Source organism: Zootoca vivipara, chromosome 12, assembly GCF_963506605.1.
Source record: "Zootoca vivipara chromosome 12, rZooViv1.1, whole genome shotgun sequence".
NCBI lineage: Eukaryota > Metazoa > Chordata > Lepidosauria > Squamata > Lacertidae > Zootoca > Zootoca vivipara.
Window position 1 is genome coordinate 42,181,211 of NC_083287.1, and position 12,102 is coordinate 42,193,312.

The window sequence follows — 12,102 nt, forward strand, 5'->3', positions numbered from 1 at the left end:
CAGAGAAGTCCTCAAGAGTGCCAGCGAGTCCATGGGCACCACACTGTTGACCCAGCTTTATGGCATCTGAAGCTGTGCCAATGTATCTAATAGCTTTGGTAGTTACTGTTTTAAATAATAATACTTCAGGCTTTTGTTGTTGTTGTTTAGTCATATCCGACTCAGACACAATTCTAGGTATTATGGCTGTGCCCCTTGATCACATAGAAAACTGTGTACAGTATCTTTTCTTCCATTTCAAAACTGTTAATGAGATACAGCTTTCTAAACTTCAAATCTATAACAGAGAGCTCAAGGTGGCATGCATAGTTTTTTCCCCTCTCCATTTTATCCTCACAACAACCCTTTGAAGTAGGTTAAGCTCAGAGTGAGGGACACAGGTGGCGCTGTGGGTTAAACCACAGAGCCTAGGGCTTGCTGATCAGAAGGTCAGCGGTTCGAATCCCTGCGACAGGGTGAGCTCCCGTTGCTCAGTCCCAGCTCCTGCCAACCTAGCAGTTCGAAAGCACATCAAAGTGCAAGTAGATAAATAGGTACCACTACAGCAGGAAGGTAAACGGCGTTTCCGTGCGCTGCTCTGGTTTGCCAGAAGTGGCTTTGTCATGCTGGCCACATGACCTGGAAGCTATACACCAGCTCCCTCAGCCAATAATGCGAGATGAGCGCCGCAACCCCAGAGTCGGTCACGACTGGACCTAATGGTCAGGGGTCCCTTTACCTTTATCTTAAGCTCAGAGTGAGTGACTGGCCGAAGGTCACCCAGTGAGCTTTATGGCTGAGTGGGGATTTTTAATTCTGGTTTCCCAGTTCCTACTCCAACATTCTAACCAGCACCCCACACTTGTTCTTATAATTTGTAAGTTATGAATAAGTTATAATTATAATTTATTTATTTTAAGACTAACCTTGAGGCACTGAATTTCACACTAAAAGGGCATAATTATTTGAAAATCAAAAAATCAAGAGAGGAAAACTGCCTTCAACAGGAGAATCCTGAAGTATAACAACATCCAAAATGGATTCTGATTGTGTGTTCACTAAAACAGTTGTTGACAGGCTGCAAATTTTCTATGCAATCCTTCTTCAAGCAGCATTAAAAAAACTAGTGAAGGAGAGAAGCTGCAGGATACTGACCTAATTGTGCTATAAGGCCTTTCATGAAGGAGTTGTCCATCTTTCTTGGGGTCTACTCTTCCAACGTAACACTGTTTATTCAAAGCCAATGCACATCTTCAAGGAATAAAGTGAATAATTCATTATCACTAATTAGCAATCATTTGGCAACTAATAAGACAGGATCAACAACACTCCACCAGGAACTAAGACCAAACCATCAAGTGATCATTTCTATTCATTTGTCAGGTCAGCACAATACCAACCTCAGACTACCAAATCAAAAGAGACTGGCATGCTGCTATTGATTTAATGCCATTAAATTAATAATACCCTACTCCAGCTCATTTATTAAATGGAGGACAATTTTTCTTCTATCTACTTGCCCCCTTCCCTGATATTTGGAATTGTGAACTAATTGGAAAAGGGCAAGCTAAAACAAGAACTAAAGACCACAGGCATGTTAGTCGGCTGTCTGTATAAGCTTTAAGGCACACAGGGGAGGTTCGTGTAAAGTGTGTAATTGAAGATGTAATTATCTCTTGTCTGAATGATGGCCACCGGCAAAATCCCACCATGTTCACTTGTACAGAACTAACTGTAACAGCCTTTTCCTTAACTACCAGCTCATATGCTAGAGTGACCAGACCAGCCCAACAGATGCTTTCCAGGGTTAAATTAAACCTCCAAATGATCACAAGCTGCTGGGGTTTTAAGAATCACACACATTAAAAGGGAATGAAATCTGTAAATGCCTAACAGCAATGGTCAGAGCACAGCTACCAAAGTGTAGATTATTCCCTTTTAGAATTTGTCACAGTCGGGACAATGTACATTTAAACCCCTGGCTCAAATGTTGCTTTGCTTCTGCAATGAATTCACTTGGGGACCTTAAATTCATTAGTACTATGACTCATTATTAAATCACTACAGTGTTAGGGTTGCCATATCTTGAAGACCAAAATAGAGGGTGCCACAGGGGGGGGAATGTCTAACAGAGCCCCCACCCCCATCTCTGGCTCAACTGGGGAGGTGTGGGGTCTGTCACACTTCTCCATTGAGGGGTGCGCAGTTGCCCGCCACTCAACCTAGAAGTTTAAAGGAGCTCCCACCATGCCTCCGGCAGACGGGGTGGGAGCTGCGTTAGGCTCCCATCAATGAAGCATCTGCATCAGAGAGCCCTGAAGCAAGGGCTCTGTTGTGATGATGATGCTGGCTTGCCACCGCCTTGCCCAGCTGGGAGGCAGGAGTGACCCAAAGCAGCCCGCAGGTTCCATGCTCTCTCTGCCTGCGAATGCTGCTTGCAAAGCAGTCCAGCAAATGCACACACAGAGAGACTCCTCCCAACCACCACCACACTTTTCTACTAAGGAAAATATCCCTCACAGATGCATTTTTTACATTTTAAGCAGGGGAATGGGGACAGTGTGTTGGAAGATCCTCTCAGTTTGACGGTGATGGGGTGGGGAGTGCTGGCCAGATTATTTCTTTCTCTTTTGCAAGGATTTTGAACAAGCGAGAGATGGGGTTCTTTCCTGTGCCTTCCCCTTCCCCCCCCCCCTCCAGTGGCTGGCAAATGGTCTTGGCGGCCATAGAAATCGTGGCCCTGCCCACCGAGCTACAGCCTCAGAAGAGGAAAAGGTGAGCAAACGAGCCAGGAAGGTGATGGGGCGTAGACCCTGCGGGCTTCCATCTCATCACCGCTGTTGCCATGGTGCTGCCATCAAAACCTAGACATTTTGCAAAATTTAAGAAACCTGCCCAGGTGGTGTTTTTACACTTGAAGTCCTGGTTATGCCTGGGAAATTCCAGACGTATGGCAGCCCTAACTACAGGCAACACCCGTTTTATGTGTGTCCAATTGATGCGCGACGGTGCACACATGCATCGCAAGCTTGCATCACGCTGGCCCTAGAAGAGGCCGGGTTAAGGGCAGAATGGACAAAGCAGGCTTACACACACTCTGCCATGTACATAGGGGCCAGGAACACAACCGTTGCACAAAACAGTAGCTGCCTGTACTAAATTCATTAGTACTATGAATTAGAAGGCAGGACACACACACAGCCACAAACACCACTCTCCCTGTGTGCAATATTGGGATAATGATCTGTCCTCATTTACAGGCCTGTTGTAAGGATTACTAAGATTATTAGGGGGGAAAGGTAAATTAATAGAACAATGAGCTGAAAATGACGATTTCTTGGTTTGAAATTGAGAAAAAGAGGGAAAATGTGCTCCAAACCACTCTGAACACTGCCAGCGCTGGATTTAGGGTGGTATGGGCTGTTTCCCCACACAGGGCACCAAGCCAAGGGGGTGCAAAATAAATAAATAAATAAATAAAAATTTATATGGATACCTACTGAGATGGTCAGTAAAAAGCCACTGTACCAAAAGAAATTATTTTGAAAGTAAGAAATATTAGGTTTTGTGAAATTTTATAAGATTGTACAATAATAAGCAAACATTTTTGTGGTTCTTAAATTCTTTCATATCTATGTTATATGTGGATATCATGTTTATTTACTACCTTGACTTTTTTTTCTTTTGCATTTTTTTTTGCTATGCTCACAAGGAAAGCACCAACTGCAGTTCCCCACAGATCAAGCTTGAGTAGCCTGTGTTTTTCCCTCTCATACTCCAATCCCTGACATACGTCTGCAAAATTCTCGCTTGACACTGCTGTACCGTTCCCATGCCAACTTCTCCCACATGTCACTGCTCTTTAAAAGAGAAAAGTCCATTGAACAGCAAAGTTTTGGCTTCCCATAAAGTTTCCTATTGATGCATTCATCTCTGTTGAATGGCTTTCTTCACTATTACACTCACATAAACACAAACCTTTCCTAAAAACATTCACAGACTGAGAAGCTGTCTCTAAAGGAATTCTGGATGGCAAACTTATCAACTATAACCAGCCACACAAAAAACTACTAGAATGTGTGTTGTTGTTGTGATGTAAAGAACATTTAAGTGCATTTTAAGCAAAGTACATGGTTCTTTACGTTAACACTGGATAATAGGCAGTATTTTTGTTTTATTTTGTTTAAAAACACACAATTGTACACATTGAGCAACACACACTACGAATGAAATTCCAAAGCTGATCAGGCCCTGCCCTTCAATTACCAATTCTGGCTGCATTTCGCCATCTAAAGGAAGACATTTTTATTTAGGGGGGGAAATATTCTCCATTTAATGTTGCATTGGCTGCTTTACTCAATTTTGACTGATGTTTTAATGCAATCACTACACCATTGATATTTGTTGCTTTGTTTTGTTTGCATTTCACATGTTCAGCTTTAATCTGTACATCAATCCATTTATGCTGAGTACAGCAGTAACTGTGTTTTGAGTTTTATAAATCTACTGGGTGAATTTCAGTCAGGGTGCTTACACATGAGCTAAAACTGCAAATAACAACCTACCACAAGCAGTTCCCAAACCATTTTCTGTGAGGGCCACTTGAAAATTCCTTAACATCTTGGTGTGCCACTTATTGATTTTTTCCCCTGTCATTTGTAGTGATTGTGCTAGATGTTGTATGGGTTTTAATTGTATTTTTATTGCTTCTATCATCATCATCATCATCATCATCTCTTCCTCCTAATTCTTTCCCTTCCTTTCAAGTTGCTTCATGTCCCCTTAACTTCTGGTCCATCCTGCTCACCTTTCAGGTGGACCAAGAGCTTCTTAAAATTACAGAATAGCTGCTGCTGCCCCTGTTCTTCACAGACACATCATGGATCACCAGAATGAACTTTGTGGACCACAGTTTGAGAACCTCCAAGCTACTAGATAAATTCTTCAGAATGCAAGGCAAGTTGGAACCCTGCAGGGATGTTCTGCCATATTAAGTTAAAATTTGCAGCATAAACAGAGTCCTAAAATGAATGAGAATCCCCTACTCTCAATTTTCATAATCTATTCTGTTATTTTGCTGTTATTTATTATGTATATCTGCTCTTTTTACAAGTATCCAGAGCAACTTAGAAAAAAATATTACGTATAACATAACCAATAACTGTTTAACTAACACATTATTGTAATAAGGCTATCATAGCCAGATAAAACTTGAACTGCACCATTCAGAATAAATGCCAGTTTCATAACACACACTTTAAAATACTAGCACATTGTAGACTCTATTGATGCAAAAGTCTAACATAGCTACTTCAGTGGAACATGCAGACCTTCATACTAATTAACTGGGATAATACACAGACAAATGTCCTAACGCTCCTGTCTTCATGGTCATAAAAAAACTATCAAAGAATAAATTCTCAAGTTCCTTGAGACCAGAAATAAGCATCCAAAACCCCCAGGATGAATTCAGCCACTGAGCACACAATGCAACTTAATTGCTATGACCTCAGAGTCAGTGGCTGCAGACTTTCCAGCTGTGGAGCCAAAGAAGGCACAAGGTTCTGGGTCTGCTGCTTCAGGGCAGGAAACAAATGAAGCTGAGTAACATGAGCCTCCATAAGAACCTCCTGTATCTGTAGGGCCAGAGCACAGAGCCTCAGCTAGTCTCTTGTGTGCAGGGAGCGCATGAGGCAAGTGACTAGATAACAGAGGAATGCCCATCTTCAGGCAGAAGGGTTGGCTCTTTAAGCATCACAAGGCATGGCCTGGGGTGGGTGGGTGGGCAGCCTGAAAGACATAGTCTGAGAGCAGGAGCTTCAAAAGGCTCAGTTTGCTCTCAGTCTTTTGTTGGACCAACTCACTCACTCAAAGCTATCTGTCATCCTGCAACTTCTGACTAGCCTTGCCCGCTTCTCTGTGAGATTTTGCATCAGGCCATGACATGACAGCAATATAGCTTATTTCATCAATAAAACAGAATGAGAGGCCATGTACATTCACATGTACTTCAGAACTTGATGTGTGCTGTCGAGGAACAGCAACCTCTTTCCCTCCAATGAGGAAGAACATTTTCTGTGGCTCAGAAAACCATATTGGATTTGAGAAAGGCAATGTATGCTACAGTAATATTTTCACAGGGGCAACATACATCAATGTCTATAAAACAATTTGTCAATACTTAACAGCACTGTACAAAAACAAACAGGTGCAGAGGACTGATAGAAAAAGACTGATGTCTCAAAATTACATCTGCATTCCCTGTTATTGAATCTATTGGAGCCCAATAATTGAATTACTAATGCTAGGGTATTATTTGTCAACGTTCTTTCAGGGCTCTTTGCTAAAGAGAGATGTCCTTTATTTGGCAGCTTACTTTGTAGCATAGGAAATGTGTGTTAAATTAAAAAGGGAACATTTTGGAGAAAATACATTTTGACAACATGAAGGATACTTATAAATCAAATCATTTTTTATGGGAAAATGTCAGGCTCTAATGATTTATATGTCCTCCCTCACATGGGCTTTCTGTTTTATAAATGTTGTGTTCTGTATTGTATTTATAAGACACAAAGGAAGTTACCTTTTACCAAGTCAGACCATTTCTCCAGTATTGTCTACACTGACTTGCAGCAACTCTCCAGAAACCAGAATCAAGGAACCAGTCTGTGACAGGTTTAAGGTGCCCGCTACTTACCCAATGCAAAAAAGCGGGGGGAACACCTACAGCAATAATTCAGTCTCTATGGAAATTGTAGTGCAGGTCATACAAAGGTGAAGTAGCCTCCTGAAACTGATGAAAAGATCCATACCACAGCATGCCATTCACATGCAGTTTCCCATAAAAGGGTCAACAGGCGCAAGACACCCCAGTTCCACAAATGAACAGTGCTGTAAAATTAATACATCCCTTCTAAGGCATTAGACAGCAAAGCAATGCAGAGTATGGCACAGCTGCCTTTGCCTTTTCTCCCAATCTATTTTAAATAATAGATGAAACACCATTAGGATTTACTGTATCCTCAGTTCTGCCAGATGCTGCAGTCATTAGGCTATAGTCAGATGAGGCAGCATCTGTTGGAAGGGATGTTGCTTGCCGACACTTGTTCTTCTAAAAGCCACTAAGACTGTCAGTGAAAATTACAGTCCACAAATCAAGGGGGGGGAAACATACATATCGCAGAGCCACAGTTCAGTGGTAGAGCATCTGCCTTGCATGCAGAAGCTTCTAGTTTCAATCCACAGCATCTTCAGGCAGGGCTGGAAAGTCTCCTGTTTGAAATCCTGGTGAAGATGCTGCCAGTCAGTGTGTAGACTATACTGAGCTACTGTGGCCTGACATGGGATAAGGCAGCACCCTATGTTCCTATTAAATCAGGAATGACTGCCCTGAAACTTAATACAGTACCGTTGTAATCCATCTATGGTCCAAGCAAAGAGAATGGTCTCACCAAAAAAAGGGGAGAAACAGACACGTCAAGAAGCACAAGTTGATTTTTAAAGTACAGCAGAATGGTCACTTTGTTATGAAGTATTAGAAACAATCCTGCGGTAAAAAGCATGCCACACTATCAGGCCTGCATACACCTTCACCCCAAACCCCAGGAAACAAGCATGAAACTTGTTTATGATCTAAATCAGCTCGTAACATTGTTTTCAATTCAAAGTTGATGGCACGTTATTTCTATTACACATTATTTTCAGTGTAACTCTGGTATGCTCCTTAAGTAAGGTGGGAAACCCATGACCCTCCAGATGTTTTTAGGCTACAATTCCTATCATCCCTGATCACTGGCCATTCTGGCTGGGACTGACAGGACTTTGGGTCCAACAGTATCCAGAAGGCCAGAGGTTCCCAACCCCCTATCTTGAGTGGTCTCTGCTTCTTAGATTCTCTGGAACTTGAAATTTACAGAAAGGAATTTAAATTCCACATCAGCTGCAGAATCATAGAATCCTTGGACCTTTGGGAACTGGCCTTCTCTCTTAGCTTCCCCATGTGCAAACAACAAATAGTAAAGACAAGCTCTCTTTCCGTGTTGCACTCTCCATTTCTGTAGGATCACAGCCAGATGCAGCACATGGGATTGAGTGCCCGTTGCAAATTGACTGACTGCCCCAGCATGAAACCCTACTGCGTCTGTAGCCTGGTGCAAAGCTTTGGCTGCTATGCAGAAAAGAAAAATCTAAATAAAGTTAAAGGCACAATCCATACTAGCAGAGTTGCCATATTTATGGACAACTGGATTGTCATAGAGTTTAGTGGACCCAGTCTCTCCTTGAGCTCCCAGCATGTTCTAGGGTACTTAATGGGGATCAGAATGCCTGAGCACATAGTCTAGATTTGTGTCTGCCCCTCCCTGTCTACATGGATGCATGTTACACATGCAACTAATGGCCCAGAATACTTTGTATACTCCCATACACACACACACACACACAGAGAGAGAGAGAGAGAGAGAGAGAGAGAGAGAGAGAGAGAGAGAGAGAGAGAGAGAGAGAGATGGACAGATTTACTGTTTTATTCTTTAAAAGGCCAATAGATAGAGTAACAAAATAAGATATTACAAATAAATCACAGGATAACATCCCAAAAAAGCACATATCTGGCAAATGCTGCTGAAACAACAGCAACATTATACAACTTTACTAAAAACCAGAACAAAAAACATACACTTCTTCATCTCAGGAAGGTTTCAGGGCTTTGAAACCACAGTCTGGTTTCTAAATAATACAATGTTCACAAGCACTTTTGCTTGGCTAGAATGTGTTTGGAAACTGTAATAGTTCCTCTTGCTTCTCTGGATAGAGGATGGAGAGATATAATGTGCAGAAAACTCTGAATAGTGTGGCTTATTGTACAAAGCAAAGGTTTACATTAGTTCGCCCACTCAATTTTTGCTTCTGGGCTTGCCTCTCACTGGTATGTGGCCCCTGGAAGGTTGCCAAGGAGGGAATAAGGCTCTCAGGCTGGAAAAAGTTTCCCCATCCCAATTACAGTCTCAAAAGAAGGATCCAATGATTCCCAGTTGTTGGCTTTGTTTTGTTTTTTAAATCCTTCACAAATGGGGAAAAAATTAAACATGTGATTGGCAATTTTTGCCTCAAACTATGGAGGAAATAATAATTTTAATCAGGCAAATGTAGTCTGGTCAGAAAACATTGTTGGGATTCAAAGTGTGTGATTTGTACAACACAATGAAAACAATATTGTATTTCAACTACTATTTCCACTGGCCACTAGAGGTCAGGCACTGTCTGTGGCACTCATCCAAATAATGTAGTATACAGTACAGTAGAAACACCCATGAGCCTGTAAAGGAGTTGTTCCTATTGTTAATAAATCAATATTCCACTCTTAAATGCAAGACCTGTCTTGATCTTATGTGCCTCCTAGCAGCAACCTTTGCATGGACGTCTAGCCTACTACTCTGCCTTACAGCTGCTTCCTCGCATTAACACATTTGGTGCAGTGTGTAGTAATTTTTGACTCTGGATTTAATGATCTTATAAAGCAGAAACCTATGTGATGATTCTGGGGCAGGTCATCTGGGCATTTGGGGCTTGGCATCACCAATATGCAGATGACAAAGGATGCTCACTATTGGTCCCTTGACATTCTGGAAAAAAGCAACAAATGGGGTGCCGCAGGATTCTATATTGCTCCCATTGCTGTTCAACATCTTTATAAACAACTTGGACAGAGATATTAAGGGGATGCTCATCTAATTTGCAGGTCACGCCAAACACAGGAGAAGCAACCAATGCCGCTGAATACAGAAACAAGATTCAAGATGAACTGGGCCCAATATTAGAGAACTGGGTCCTAACTAATAAAATGAATTCCAATAGGGACAAATGTCAGGTTCTACCCTTAGGCAGGAAGAACCAGCTGCACAAATATAAGATGGGGAACACCAGGCTTGTCGGAAGTACGTGTGAAAAGGATCTAGGGATCACAGTTGACCAACCGTTCAACATTAGTCAACAGTGAGATGCAGTCCTGATTAAAGGAAGTAATAGTTCCGCTCTATTCTCTCTTGGTCAGGCAACACCTGGAGTACTGTGTCCAGTTCTGGGCGACCGCACCACAATTGAAGAAGGATATTGACAAGCTGGAATGTGTGCAGAGGAAGGCAACCAAGATGATCAAGCCTTATGAGGAATTGTTGAGGGAACTGAGTATGTTTAGTCTGAGACTGAGAGGAGATAAGATAGTCATGGTCAAACATTTAAAGGGCTGTCACGTATAGGATGGAACAAACTTGTTTTCTCCTGCTCCGAAGGCTAGGACCCAAACCAATGGATTCAAGTGAAAGGAGATTCCGACTAAATATCAGGAAGATCTTTCTGGCAGTAAGATCTGTTCAAGAGTGGAACAGACTCCCACAAGAGGTGATGGACTCTCCTTCCTTGGAGGTTTTTAAGCTGAGGTTGGATATGATCTAGTTGAGATTCCTATTTGCAGAGGGTTGGACCAGATAACACTTGGGGCTCTTCTAACTCTGCAATTTTATGATTCTATGACACTAGGTTCTATCTCTTTATCCCATCTGAGTAAGGTAAAACTGCACAGGTGCTGAATCACTGCACCAAGGCAGTAATGAGCAAGATGGGAGCACTGATGGTAGTTGGTTCCCACAACTGGGAACGAGTTAGGGTAGAACTAGTCAGGGTGCAACCAGGAGCTGTTTCACTAGTGGTACTCTTGGATTCCAAACTCTCACTGCAAGTTTGAGTGACATCAGTAGCTAGCAGTGTCTATGCACAGCTCTGGTCTGTCAGCTAAAGTTTTTCCTGGACCAGGACAGCCTAATCACAGTTATCCATGCTACAGTACACTCATGAATGAATTATTCCAAAGCACTCTATGAGATTGTGCTAAAAGATTATGAACAAGCTGCAGTGGACATGAATCCCTTGGCAAGTCTGCAGTATGGTATTTCCAGCTGGGGACCCAAATACTTGAAGAAGCCCCTCTCTCAATGTAGGCAAACTCTTGTCTTTAGATTCACATGGAAGACCCTGCATGGGGAAATGTCAACAGACATATATTTTCTACAGTGGCACTTGACCTATGGAACTCTCCCACATCGGAAATAAGATTGTTCTCTTCAATATTCATCTTCTGGCACCAACTGATGGCTTACTTTTCCATTTTGGTCTTTGGGGAGATGAGTGAGAGGACAAAGCTGTTAGAATTTTATATTACTGTTCATACACTACTCTGCAATCTGCACGGAAGCAGCACAATCTACAAATGAAATGAAACACATTTAAACATACATCAGTGGACTGCAAGTTGACAGCCTCTTTCTTCCCTGTGCCTGAAGTTAAGCCAGGAGGGTGTCTAAGCTTTTCTTCTTCCAGCAGGCATTTTATAGTAGTGTTCAGTTTTCTGATAAATATTGTTTTACTCTCCCTTTCTTTTGTGGTTTGTTTTTATGTATAACACTTAAAAATGAGAATTAAACAATATATAAATGTCTTAAATAAACGTAAAAATGGAGGAAAGACAAAAAAAAGCTTTCATTTTAATGAGTTTGTGGGCACATAGAGGTAGATTTTGAGAATCTTTCTTCAGGTTTGCTTCAGACCTGCTCACTGTGGGAGTCACAAATCAGCTTCAGGGGGAAAAAATAGGTAGGTATTTGGGTTATCTGTAAGTATATTGGCATTTTTAATTTTATATGTTTTACATGCAACAAACCCCATTTACATGCTACAATAACATCACAATGCACCTGTGTAATGGCTACCTGTATCTGCTCACCTATCTTTGCTTTTCTTCTGCTAAGAGTAACTCCCCACCATTTATGCTTCCCCATATGTTTATAACATGTGTTTATTTCCCTTAAACCTCTTACCAATGCCTGTGCCTAAGGGAGAGAAGCAGGATAAGAACAGGTAAAAGAAAACTGGTCCCTCCGGAACAGGCGAGGGGCACTTTTTTCTGTTTGTTCAGCTCCACACAACCTAACACAACCTAACATTTGAATTCCTAGGAGCCATTCTGCCCATAGTACTTATGAACTTTCTTTGCAAAGTTTAAGGTCACTGTGACACAAACACACCCGGGCACACACCTCTGCCAAACATTAAGCTTTCTAAATTCTTTAATCA

At 41.8% G+C, this 12,102-nt stretch overlaps 1 protein-coding gene across 4 annotated transcripts in view; it reads right to left on the bottom strand.

The window, feature by feature from the left end:
- The window catches only part of PARD3 (par-3 family cell polarity regulator), a 568,363-nt gene that overhangs the window by 461,004 nt on the left and 95,257 nt on the right, over positions 1 to 12,102 (bottom strand). The gene's annotated exons all lie outside the window — the stretch shown is intronic.